A 14,609-nucleotide genomic window follows, 5' to 3' on the forward strand; every position below is an offset into this window, starting at 1 on the left:
AAAGTCTAAAACATGTGGCTCTACCAGAGATTATAGGGCCCCCGAGGCACACTAAAGAGGCTTTGGATGATAAGGAATTAGGCTAAGACCACAGCAAGGAATACAGGGGGCATTAGGCCAGTGAGCATTGAAGAAAGAGACACTGCAAAGTTAAAGGAGAACAAAATCACAACACTTTATCATCCTGCTGGTCTCCCTCTCCTGTTCTTGTAAAGCACACAGGAGTTCCAATCTCAGGAATTGATGGAGCATACTTCTCAGTCCAGAACCACTCAGTAACTGTCCAAAGAAAATTCTATGAATTCTATGAATCTTTGGTCAAAGTGCTCTCAAGAAAATGAGATGGATATGATCCCCCAGCCCTCAAGAGGGCTTGCACATGCAGAAACAGAAAGGGTGGGTTGGGCAAAGAGTAATGCAAAGGGACTTTTGGACCTGGATTCTAGGAATCTCTGTTGGCTTCACATTTGGGGAAAGGGATTCTAAGGAACAGGCTGCAAGGGCTACTCTTCATAGTTGTCACGGTTACTACCAGGACTGTATCCTGGCCTACATCCCTTATCCCTGAAAGCCACCCTCCATCAGCCCTGTTTCCAGCTGGATTGTGTGTTAAGACACTTGAGATGGGGCTGGGGATTTAGCTCAGTGATCCTGTCACCTGCCTTGCAAGTGCAAAGTCCCGAGTTTGATTCCCCAGTACCACAAAAAAAAAAGACACTTGGGATACCTGTCTACATAGGTCCTAAGAGGTCTGTTCACTTTCTCTCCTCTGTTTGTAGGCTTCTGCTTCTGTATTTAAATGGCAGCTTATGAGAACATGAAAAATGAAACACAGAAACTAAAACTTCAAAGCTCTCATGTTTTTCCCTCACCCCACATCACAGTGCTCAGTCTAGAGACATAGCTATTGCACCATAAAGAGCCGGTATCCAGTCAGATGAAAATACAATCTGGTACTTGTAACAACAATAAGTTTTTGAATACTTTGACTTTGGGCTTGTGAGTCTGTAGTACTGAACATGAACTGATCTGAACTAGTCTCTATTCTCTGATTTACTTATAACCATCACATCACATTGGTTCTACCCATTCCAGTTTCTAACATGTTCCTCTCTAAATTCAGTCCTTATTAAACCTAATTTTGAGCTCATGGTATTAGTTCATCCTAAGGGTCTTCATTTTAGGTCCTTTCTCCCGTAAACAGTGCTCTCACCTCTTTGCTGAATAAAATTCTTCACATTTTTCAAGACCTGCTCTAACATCTTTGGCTCAAATTCATCTTTATGTGTCTGGATTTCCCAGTTTTAAACATTTTTCATGAAGTATTTCTGTCTTTGAGTCATTGATTTTCAAGTATCTCTATCATGTGAAGATATAAATGAAAGATTCAAACTTTAATATCTGTAAGATTCACTTCTAAAAAGGTGATCTAAAATTACATGCCAACATGTACAGTCTAACATGGAGATAGGCATTTTATTTATCAATAAGAAACAATATACAAAATTTAACATATACCTACAGCATGTGAGCATTAGATTCAAAGAGAGGACAAGACAAGTGATCCTTATGTAAAGCTTAAAGAGATGCAGGCCTGAGTTTCTGAGTAAAGGGTAGTGACCCAGTCTGAAAGTTTGGGGGGTGGATGTACACAGCAAGCAAAGTTCGTCTTGCTATGCAGATTATGTCTCCCAGGTAACAGTCCTGGTCAGATGTCAGACCCTCAATCCCTTCTTCCTAGTCTTCTATTCCTGTGGAAAGATCCCTCATAGGCAGAAAGAGGGCAAGGTGAACATTTAGAACAAGCACCTTGGCATCCTGATACATGGTTGATACTTATTGTTCTACCTATTCATTTTATTTATGAGATTCAGCAATTTCCACTGAGTAAAGAATGGGGAAACATTAGTTGCTTTCTTGAATTTATTAAGTAATTAATGGCAGATGAATTTGAATATTTCCCTTAACCTTATAGAATTGTGATTGCTGAATAACAGATTTGCTTAAGTATGCTTAGCCCTTGACAACCTGTTTGCTTGCTTGCTTGTTTTTAAACAGTTTTTAGGTCCTAGGGCAAGCTGACCAAAGAATGACATTTGGCAACCTGCTTTTATTTAGATCTTCTTTAATCACTATTCCAAGGTCCTGAAAAACCTGAAAGAGGTAATGGCAGGAGATGCAAAGGACTGCTCTATGATCCTGCTGCTTCTTCTCACGCCAGGCTCTACATTCCAAAGACACCACCACCCCCAGCTCCCTGTCCAGCCCTGTTTTCCAATAGGCAGGACCACATACCCTCCAGAATACCCTCTCTCCGGGATGTCCTCACTCTCCTCTCTCTTTGAGCTCACCTGGTTTTATGTACTTCCCAATCTGCCTTGCATTTAGTCACCACCCAAAACCACTTCCTCCTTTAGATTCCAAACTCCTGAGGGTAATAAGCCTATCCTGCCTTTCACCTTCATTTGGAAACACTGATAATGCTTGCACAATACCTAGCTTGCAGTGTGCATTCCATTGCTCTGTAATTGTGTCCAATGGAAATTAGCAATGGATTTTTGTACTTTATCATTTTCTCTCTTGGAGCTCAGGGCATATCACAGGAGATGGATGCTTTCTGGAGCATCTCACCACCCCTCACATCAGAAACACTGTGCCACACTGAAATCCAATGAGCTAGTATGGATTATAACTGGTAACACCCAGGTACCTTATGCTTTTTATGCCAGATGAGATGATATTTGAAAAAATATATAAAGAAGTTAGGAAGGGTCCAGATGGTTCATAACAGGGATGTAAACCAACTGACATGTACACAGAGGTATAAAAAATGTGTCATTTTTAGACTTGTAGAATGATAATGGAAAAATCTCAGCAATTCTGGTAAACTCATACAAAGCGTTCAGGGAAGCCCTTGTCAGTCTTTTAGCATATGTAGAATGTAGATGCACAGATTTCATTTCTCTCCCCACACTTCTGAAATTGCGTTTGTAATTCACTGCTAGAACTAATAAAAAGACTAATTTTTTGGTGTATAATCCTCTGCAATCACAGGAACATACCAACTAGTTTTCCCTGTCTCTTGCAGTACAAGATTGTGTTAGAGAGAAGCATAAACGAAGTAAATGTCAGGAGCAATTAACTTCTGCATTTTTCACGCAACGCAGAATGAGAAAATTTTATAGTGCTCCTATAATTAAAGTTAATAAAAATGAATACAGAATTCCCCAGCGACTCATAAGTCACTCAGATTTCTAGGACCACAAGGCATAAAGATTCTCCACCTTGCGTGAGTCTTATGGTTTCAGGGGAAATGTTGACGGACTGGGTCTCTTGATTTTTCACAGCTACCCATGCAATAAATTCACTCTGTTCTCCTGCTAAATAGGAGAGGTGAATGCTACTAGACGCATAAAAAAAGGAAGATGGTTTATTTACTTGGGCCATTTGAGGGAATGGGTTACAGAAGGAATTCTCTGCTCAGTAATATCAAGTCATTGATAAGGGGTGCAGAGGGGCTAAAAGTAAGAGAAAGGTTGGAGTCAAGGAAAAGAGAATTCATATTAAAGTCTCATCTCAAATCCATTTTAATGCAGGAAAGATTTTAAATCAAGGACATTGTCAGTATTTTGTGTATCTGACAATTAAAAGGTGTGGATAAAACAAATGGCTTTTTTAAAGCATACTTACGTATGCTTAAAAACACTTTTAAGCATACATATTTTTAAGCATACATATGTATGCTTATTTATATTATATATTTATATATTTTATATTTATATATTATATACATATATATGCTTATTTTTAAGCATATATATGTATGCTTAAAAACATTTTATGCATATGTACATGACAAATCATTCTATTTAAGGAACATCTTCCCAACAAATAGTACATATATATGTGCATGAATACTCAGTGCTTTGTAAGTAGTTATATTCTAAAAGAGTACTTTCTGAAGACAAAAAATCCCCAAACTCACAAATATTTCCTTTTCTTGTCAAAACGATGCCACTCATGCTCAGATTCAGCATTGTACTTCTGATCTGCACTAGCATGTTATAAAGAAAAATGTTTTCTTTTACTTTAGGAGGGCATAAAAACTCAAACAGTTTAAATACTAAATTTTGTTTGAACAGGTAACAAAATATGTAACTTATTTATTGTATATGCAGTAATCAAAGCTATAAAAATAGAGGAGTAACAGAGAGTTAAAAATAATTATCCCATACTCAACAACAAAGAAGTAATTTTTGTTCATTTATTTGAGAAAATAAGGCCAGCTACTTCTCTATACACAGTAAGAAGAATAGATAGATATTAGATACATAAAATGATAGAAACCAAAGTAACTTTACAAAATGTAATTATATTTTACAACTTTACAAAATGTAATATTATTATACCTGTTTTATTAGTATATTCATCATCTAGACATGGTCAAAAACAAGGTGCAGTTTGCATTGAAATAATTATACTTTTTATCTCTGATACGAAAAACCAAGCTTTAAAAACATTAAAAATCTATGAGGTTTGTATATTTTTTGGAATATGGTATACAATGAACAATTCTGTTTTTTCTAGCGAATTTCTTTGCCAGTCAGCTGGCTAATGTAGATATATTAAAGCACAGAAACAAAGACAATGATCATTCAGGAATAGAAATTATAACATCTCTAAACAACTCAGATTTATGCCGAGATCTACTGAAAGCAATTGAGGTGGTAAATGTCAAAAAAAATGCAACCTAGATAAAGTCAATCCATAGGGTTTATTCAACAGGAATTTTAATAAATATAATTGTTGATAGAGAAATGCGTAGCATCAATCCTACTCTATAGATTTAAACCTGGATAAATTAGGTCTTCAAAAATTGATTGTGACTTGTTGAGGATGGCTTGATCCAGTTCATATACAGAGGGGCTGTTCGACTGTACGTGGGAAATGAAATCAAACTCTCTGATACTGTCATTATCTGAGACAACTAGAGCTCTATGAACAGAAGAATGAAGCCTCGATTAGCTAGATTTTCCTATGAATAGGATGATGTTCCCAGATACTTGGGCATTTTCTCTCATGTAAGATTTCATCTAGGGTAGTGTCTTCCTAAAGGCCTGAGGCTAACCCTGGCTGTGGTCAGTAGCTCTAGAAACTTTTCTATACCATTTATTCATTCTGATTGGCAAATTAGGTAATTTAAGATTGTGAAACAGTTTCAGAAAGCTTAGTGTTCAATACAGCTTCCTCCACATATTGCTTACATGTCCTTATGCAACGGTTTTGGCACCAGTGTCTCTCTCCATCAGTCAAATGGGAATAATAGCCTACCCAACTGGCTCAAACTTCCCTTTGTCTAGGAACAATATATATGGGAGTAAAATGTGTCACAATCAATTTTCAAAGACCTAATTTATCCAGGCCAGACATTGAGAGAACCATCAGAAGTACCTTGAAAGAGAAATGATGTCCAGAGACTTAATACTCTACTGGGACCAATGAATTACCCTGGACACCATTTGTGAATTTTCCTATCTTTCAGTTTCTTTCATTACAAAACACAAGTAATGATATCTACCCTTCCTACCTCACAATATCATATTGATAACTAGTAGCAGTATTAAAATTATTCACCTCTAACTGCTTATTTGCTTTTTTGAGTACACTGTGGTACTGCATCTTTATATTACCAATATGAAAATGCCTCTTTATCCAGTAACTATCAGTCAAAAAATTGATAAATATCTCATGAGTTAGGTTTCTCTTTGTTCCCACATATCACTGTTTAATCTCTAATGGATTTCTAAAGGTCACCCACCAGGCAAGTGGCATGGGTGGGATGTAGACCCAGGCCACTGGCTCCAAATCCAATGTGCTTTCAACTATGGCAGGTGGCCTTTCAAATGAGAATAATACATGCGTAAATTTTAGATTGAAGTACATAAAATTCTGTTTTTGTAAGAAAAAAACCTGTTGAGTATCAGCAATTTCATATGCTTCAATATATTTTGCAAATGTGTAAAACTTTATACATATTCAAGTTATTTTGACAAATTATAGCTGATTAACATCATCTGCAGTCTACTCCTTTTCAGAACAGAGTCAGTAGTCTTTGACTAGCAGCCCCGACTACCATGACCATATTGTTACTTGCCAAAGTGTTTGTTTGGTCTTTTGTACTTCTATCATATGTTGGAGGCAGGTTTAAAGCAAATGGAATCCTCAATATATTCCAACAGCCCAGGAAATGTGCAAGCTGCTGCGGCAAAGTAGGCTGCCTTTTTTTCTGGCATACTTTCTTGAAATAATGAATCAAAATGATTTTCTGTATAACCAAAAATCCTTTGTGCTGAGGAGAACACAAGGTTGTCTATAGGAATAAAACCCAACACATTCATTTGACCTTTAGTGAACAAAGGTAGGTTGCTTTTTGATCTATATCATAAGGATGGCATAATCCAACCAAATAAAAACAAATACCAGTCCCCATACCCTTACAAATAATTTTTTCTTCCCCTTAAAGAGAACTTGCATGTTTCAAATGAAAGTGTTCTTACAAGAAATTTTACAAATCCATACAAAATCCACAGTTACTTGAGAAAAGAAGAGAAATCCAATACTTGATATAATGATCATTTATGCTGAAAAAATGGTTAGGATATGAAATTTTATTCTGCTTATATGACATAGTAAACACAGACCTCTTTGGAGCTATAGACACCTGGGGTTCCAGAGGAAATACTAAATAGCAAACTATACATTCCAAACTACATCAACATGCAGTCAACTTTTGCATCTGAACTCAGTATCTGAGAACCTGGGGTATAATTATACACAAATTAATTTGCAAGCCCCAGTTGTTTTATAGTTCACACCAGGAATTCTCATCACTGAAGGGGACTAATAAAAATATATTACATGTTCTAAAGTGAAATTCAAAATTTATAATTTTGTTCACAATTCTCCACGCATCTGAACTCTGTGTTTGTTGTAGATACACTCTAAGAAAATTCAATGAACAACCTATCTATGCAAGATTCTCCCTGGGGGCAAAGTTTTTTTAAATAATATTAAAATATCTTCTAGTTACTTTTCTATATAAACAACTGGCAGTGAGTCTAATCTTATTACATATGTAAAAAAAAATCCTAAAATTTTGCCACACATAGATTATCTAAGCTATTCTCATGATGTATTTTGGTATCACTTAGCATATGTAGTATATTAATATGTGATTTATAATAAATCTGAAGTGGTTTATGTATGATTCATATGCATGCTAGATGAACAATACATTTTTATGAGAAAAGACTTTTTAATATTTATTTTCTTCTTAAAAACAGTGAAGATTTATAAGTGGGTACAAAATTTCCTAAATGAGTTAATCAGAGTTAAGTCTTACAGTACTAAATGAAGAATATAAAAATCAAGAGGTTATTGTTGAATGGAGGAATGCAAGAAGGAAAATAAACAGCAAAAATTATTTTATTTTTATTTGTCATATCACTTCCAAAATACAGCTTCCTTAAAAATACATGTCATGAGTAAACTTTGTAAAAAAGAAAAAAAAAGATTTAGAGTGAAGTTGTACATAAGGTCTAATCTGCTGGATTAGAAATAGAGAATTTTTTTCTATAAATTCCTTATGGTTTGACTTTGAAGAATGCTTTCAAATGCTTGCTTTCAAATCTAACCATCTATTCAGCCATTTATTCAACAAGCTGCATATTGAATACATATTGTATAGCTGGATGGGAGAAGATAAAATACCAGAAGAAAAGAAAGTTCTGTTCTGAAGAATCACTTTTATTTTCAGTCTAATGAAAGAGAACCTAAAAAATTGAAATACTTAAAGATTTTTATTTAAGAGTTCCTTATAAATAAAAGCATGAATGTACTCTGAAAATCAACATCAAGAAATTGGAATATGACCAGATTCTTAATTTAAGTTGGATCTTGGAGAAAAAAAAATCCTTCTTTACCTAGAGAACTGATAACATATTATTTTTTATTAGGTTCATATTATTCCATATTGGTCTCCTTCTTTATAGTCCTAATTTTATTTATTTATTTATTTATGTATCAGAGATCGAATTCGGGACCTTGAACTTGAGAGGCAGGCGGCAACACCACTGAGCTAAATTCTCGGCCCCTATATTCCTAATTTTATTAGAACTACCATTTACCTCATGAAAGCTTTCCACCATTATGAACCTAGGACAAAATTTCTTTGGATGCTTACACATAAGAACCACTGACTTCAGGGTGATTGATATAAGGATTAGGTAGCCACAATTCCTGAATTTAGTTGAGAGCAATAATGGAACAAAAATACTGGTTGCTCCTAATCAACCCCCAGCTAGAGGAGTGATACCCATGCTCCTCAGCATTCCTAAAGGAAAAGACTACAGAGAATGATATTTGGAAAAGACCAGAGTAATCAAGCTTATCAATACAGTAGGAAAACCCAAATGACAATATGGTAATTTCTTAGGGGCTAGAGTGAATGCCAGTGAAAATGCTCATGTGAAAATAAAAAGAAGCGCATACCCGTAGTTCCACTCAAGAGACTGAGGCAGGAGGAGTGCCACAAGTTTGAGGACAGCCTGGGCTAGAAAGGGAGTTCAAGGCCAATCTGAGCTACAGAGTGAGACCTTGTCTCCAAAAACTTAAACTGCCAAAAGAAAAGATAAAAGAAAATTAAAAGAAAAGTTGGCATGGGATTAAACAGAACTACACCCAGTCACAGATAGGCTCACACAAAATGTTCATAAAAAAAAATAAAAGGATCATTGGTTCAGCATGTCCTAAATCACAATGAATCTGCCAAGCAGACGTGTACACTGAGTCACCAACATTAATAGTTTCAGGGGTGTTGGGAAATGAACCTTGAGGCAAACCCCAAAACTGTAAAACATTTGTCTTAAATTTTACAAGACCCCACGTGAAGTTTTGAAGCATACAAGTTTGAGAGAGAGAATAAAATTGGACTGGACTAGCTAGTATTTACATCGTCTTTGAGTATTTATTTTAATCACAGGGACAGAGAGAGTGTATCCAGTGCTCAATTGTAGAAAGATATAAAGCTATCAGAATCCAAAGTAAGGAATACTGCCCTTTGCAGACTTAATGGATATTAAGTCTACTCTTGATTGCAGGTACCAATATTAGGATAGGGGACAGTCTTTTCTTTTTCCTGTAAGAGCAACAGAATAGCAAATTTTCTATGTGCGCTCTGAAAGGATTCCTTCCTTTCTCAATTTCAGTTATGCAAATATTATTGGCATGTATAGTGTACAGAATTGCTTGTTCTGTGGCAGGCGGGAGACACACAATCAATATATATCATTCTAGTCTAATGTTATCTTTCTGATTGAATGTCAGATGCTCACTGTCCTAGGAGGATGACTGCTCTCCATGGGGCTAAGAGCCATCATAGTCAATAAAGTAGTCAGCCTGACCTGGGAAGGATGAATCGCCCAATGATGCCTGTGCATTTTAATTCATTAGAACTATGAACTATGAAGATAATAATTTCCCCTATTAATACATGGTGAATGATGCCTCTAGATTTCAGAGAAATAATGAGTTGGAATCTATGCATCAGACCTGTCTTTAAGGATGCCACCTTGTTCCCCTCAGAGAAAGAACCCTCTGTCTAGCCACAGCACCTGCCCTTTTGGGATATGCTTTTGTTATTTCAGAAAAGGATAATTTGAAACCAATGAAAAACAGTACAAATCACATTGAGGGTCAATTCATACTAATTGTCCATGACTAAAGATTTGAGTAATGTCTAGTGACACGGAGAATTCCAAATAATGCCTCATCTCTCAGTGCACAGTGAGGTGATCAAATATACATTAAAGGTGCTCCACTGCTAAGAGTACAAGGATTGTCATCAAGTGCTGCTGAGCAGGCTCTTCTCAAGTGTGAAATATGTTACTGAATTAGTGACAAATTCATTATTTAGGGAACAGTTATGCTTTGAACACTTGGGAAAAACCCACAAAAGCATTGTCTCCATCCCTCTTCCCTCCTTTGTGGTTTTTCCTAAAGAATTTTGTGCTCTGTTTCCTCTTCACTAGTATTTCACAGAGGATAGTGAGCATTATAAAGAATACGGAGGTGAAGTGAGATGAACCAAAGAGAACAAGCAGCTTTTTTGAACTATATTGTCTCCTCTCAAAAAATATGTTTATGTCTTCCGGTCATTGGTTCTTCAGGAGACATGATATGCCACACTCTAGCCATGAATCTTACCATAACTGGCTTATCAAAACCAGCCTCTATTGAGTGCAATTGCAAAAGCTCAAGAAGCTCAAGTATGAGATGCCTCCTGGAAGACAGGGAGCATGGAGGACTCTGTCCATCTGCATTGAAGCAGAGATCACCACAGGCTGCTCAGCTTCCCACTGGCTCTGGCTCCTATATAGGGGGACAGTGCCACAGGAGGCAAAGGTAAATGAATACAAACTTGGGATATGCCAATTCAATTTGGCCAACTTAGAAGATATCATCACAATAGCATTATTTTTGGCAGTTACTCAGAGGTGGTTCTTTAAAATTATGAGGACACATATAATGAAGTTTACTATAAGTAAAGTTTTGCCTGAAATGCTCAACAAAAAATAGCTGTGTTTTTATTTACCCTCAAAGCTTTTCCCAATGTTTCATTCTACAGAATCTAACTTTTGATTTCCATGTTACTATCCAAGTTTTCATTTTACTTATGCTACACACTACATTTGTAGCAGTGTCCAAAGTAACGGCCACATATGATCCATCATATCCTTTCCCCAAACCAAATCCTTTCACTTAGTAATATGGTCTTATGTCATTCCCTCTGCAAAGAAAACACATACATCCTCAGCCCAGCCTGTGGCTCAGCAAGTGAGCTTCTATGACTTCCTATAGGATGATTAATTAGTGCTTCTTTCATCTACTTTGGAGACAAAAGCCACCATGTGAGCATTCATGATTAACATTCATTAGTATTCCTCCTCCTTACCAGCAGCCCAAGTTTTCCCTGCTCTCCTATTATCATTAATTCTTTCTTGTAAACTCTTTACAAATATTAAATAAAAAATGGTGATTCCAGTCCATGAGTACAGTAAGGAGTGCTAAAGGAAAGAGATAGGAAAATTAGTCTCATTAGTTACACATTTCCTAATGTAAAATGCAGCAAAAAACCTTCTCATAAGGGAAAAAAGAGAAAGAAGGCTTGGGACTACAGCCAACTCTTAAAAGCAGAGGTGGAATAATAATTCCTTGAAAATTTCACATCACAGCTTGATGTGTACTTCTCTGGGGTGTTTAAAGGATGGAGAGAACATAGAAGAAGACAAAGAACAAACACAGTGGTTAAAATAAATTGTTACAATGAATTTCACAAGGTAAAAAATGGATCAGAGACTTAGACACGCACATTCCTTACTCAAATTCTTGCCAATAGAATGTAATATTCTGACCACCTTAATGAACCGATGCACAGATCCAAATCTACTTCCAAGGATCAGAGAGTGGGCTATTAGCCTGTCCTACAACCAAGATAAATGTTAAACTCTTTCATTTATACCATTAACATCAACTGTTATTTTCAATTAGTGAGGAAGAACAAAACTCTAAAAGTAAAAGGATTTCTAAACTATAACCTAATCAAATATGTCCATGTGTACTATCTCCACAGCCAATCCCTGACAGGTAACATCCTTGTTTAGTAGAAGGTAATCACAACTACTATAAGATAAATAACAACTCTAAATTTGATTTTATGTCCTATAATTATCTTATAAACCTGGATTTCCTTCCAGAAAAAGTATTTTATTCTATAAATGTAATAAAATTGATCAAAATTGAAACCACAGTTTTTCACTTCTATAGACATTAAATAGCCAAAATAACTTATAACAGAAAAGCTATGTCAGAAATATTTCTGTTAAGACACTTCAGCATGGGTCAGTTTTGTTAAGCAATCTTAACATTGAATGTAATAAAGTTTTAATCAAAGAAAACTTGTTGTCTTCCTGGTAAATTCTATTCTTGAAAGAATAGGCATGATTCACTGCTCTGGGACTTGAAGTAGCATTCAGCATTGGAGCATTAGATTAGCAATGTTGAGTCTTGTATGCAGTACTCTGCCTGAGAAAAATCTGCAACAGGTAAATGCAGAGCATGGGGCCATTTACACTGATTCTTAGCCCTAAGTATAGCTATAGATTGGATCAGCTATACTAGAAATTCCTAGAAATGTCTAAGTTAGAACTTAAAATAAACATACCCCGAGAACTTAAATGGCCTGTTTGCATTGCCAGTGGACTTGATAAAGTATAACTTGCTTTAGAGTCACCAAATAACCATAATGTGAATTTATTCTGGGAATTAATAAGAAAGTGGTTCTAAGTCAAGAGACTAGTTGGGTGCTATAGGTGCTGAAGGCAGGTGGAGAAATGGGGAAATTTCATTCTTCCATGTTTTACACCATGCAAATTCTGATATCAATAACCAGAGGAGAAGTGATCAGAGCTATGTCCATTAAGAAGACATGTGTTTGATGGCATGATGCTGAATTTTCCCTCTCCCAAATAAGAATTTTTTCTTCTGACCTTCAGGCGCCATCAGAATTTTTCTACTTCTGATTTACATACATTACTTTATTTGACCAATAAATTTATGACACATGATTTTTTGGTGATTCTTTAAAACTTATGTGTTGAGAAATTACAATGCACTACAGAAGCCATGCACATTTCTGTCTTTGCCATAACAATTGATTTAAAGATCATCATTTTCAGCACAATGCAGTTGTATATTTTTATATTCCTTGCTATCTTTACAATATGAAACAGGATTGGCATACTTGCTCTATACTAAGTTTGAAGAGTGACAAAACAAAAGCAGGTACATTTGCTTTGAAATTAATTTCACACATTTAGGTTGAGCTATGAACTGCTATTGATAGATATGTCATTTTCAAATATATTTCCATCACAACATGAAAATATGATAAAAAATCTAAAGCATTGTACTTGGTACACTTGTATTTATTTATCATCCATTCATTTGTCCAATAAATACTCACTGGTTAATTGCTTTTGAGATTAGTGTCTATCCTCTTATTTGACAGGTTTACACATTTATTCATTTTATAAATACCTAGTTAGCCAGTCAATTATGTATCAGACATACTGTGTTAGGAAATGCTATAGATATTAATATGAATAAAATAAATTTCTCATCTTCAGGGAATTCAGAGCCCATTGAACACAATAGGGAGTTGAAAAATTGCTACCTAGTAGAAAAAACTATAATTAATGCAGTCGCATTAAATGATCATGAATACACAGAAACGTAAGAGTAAATATTGGTTTCAAGATGTTTAGGAAGTCTTCTCAGAGAGAAGTCTAGAAGTTGGGGCTAGATTGAGATTAGCATAGAAGATGAATTAGTAATTCAATAGGCAAGAGGAGGCAGATGTGCCTCAAAAGGTAATGTTTAGGACATATGAGCAAATCAGCAAATCTGGATCACAGTGGATGTGGTACAATAAGAAATCAGGTGGAGTGGGAATATTATGACAGGCTTCATATCTATGCATTTTCCCTTCTGCTCTCCAAGTAGAAAATTATATAAACCTTTTAAAGAAAAGGACACACTTTATTGGGTAGAAAGAAAATAAATGTACAAACTGGGCCTGTGTTTGTAAAACAACTGAAGAGTCCAGTGGACAAAGACTTATTCAGACCCTACCTATATAACTCCTAACTGATGCCTTGTTGTAGATGAAAGTTGTTATTGTATAATATGTATGTATGTGTGATTTCAGCTTGGCTATAACATACTTATAATTTCTTGAACATCAGAATATAAAATCATATACTCTCTTCTTTGTATGCTACAGCATCAATTCTGGTCCCTTGTAGATACTAGATGCTGAATAATTACATATTTGAAGGAAAAATTGGCTAAGATTTCAATCTAATTGAAAAGAAAAAATTTGTACACTTGAAAGGATAAACATAAATATGTAGAATGTCATGAAGCAGTGTATCATGGTATGCCAATGGGATTACTGAGGCAATAACATATAAGAGTTTGTGTTGTAAGAAAACAAAAACAACTGAAGAGAAAGAAATGAATTTTTCCTCAAAGGAGAATCAAAGTTTGAAAGGGAAAATATCATCAGGCAAAAGTAGCTATAGAACATTTGGATAAAAATATCCAAACACTGGGCTCATTTATTATAACCTTACCCCAATTAATATGCACAACTTTTATATTTTCATGTATTAGTTTAAAAATAAATACAGTTAATTGGCAGAGGAGGCTTCTGGGCTGCCATACCACCACTCCCAGCTCAGAGGAGGTGAGTTGTGTGGGTGCCAGCAACGCGCACACAAACACAAACACACACCAGCACCCCAACCCCATCAAAATGAGAAGACATGTAAACAAGTCTCAAAACCAGACTTCCAGATCACCTACAGCAACCACAAAGGGAAATGAGATGGAACACTGATACTCAACCACCTGGACTCCCTGAAATGGCAACAAAAGAGGATCTGGAAAAAATGAAATCAGAAATAATTTCTCAGATAACAGCAGAGATT

The 14,609-nt window shown here is 35.6% G+C and overlaps 1 protein-coding gene across 7 annotated transcripts in view; it reads right to left on the bottom strand.

The window, feature by feature from the left end:
- The window catches only part of Dcc (DCC netrin 1 receptor), a 1,202,110-nt gene that overhangs the window by 1,122,373 nt on the left and 65,128 nt on the right, over positions 1-14,609 (bottom strand). The gene's annotated exons all lie outside the window — the stretch shown is intronic.

Source organism: Heterocephalus glaber, unplaced genomic scaffold (assembly GCF_053883595.1).
Source record: "Heterocephalus glaber isolate CG9 unplaced genomic scaffold, H.glaber_assembly_v1.0 deba00000331, whole genome shotgun sequence".
In the NCBI taxonomy this organism is placed as follows: domain Eukaryota; kingdom Metazoa; phylum Chordata; class Mammalia; order Rodentia; family Bathyergidae; genus Heterocephalus; species Heterocephalus glaber.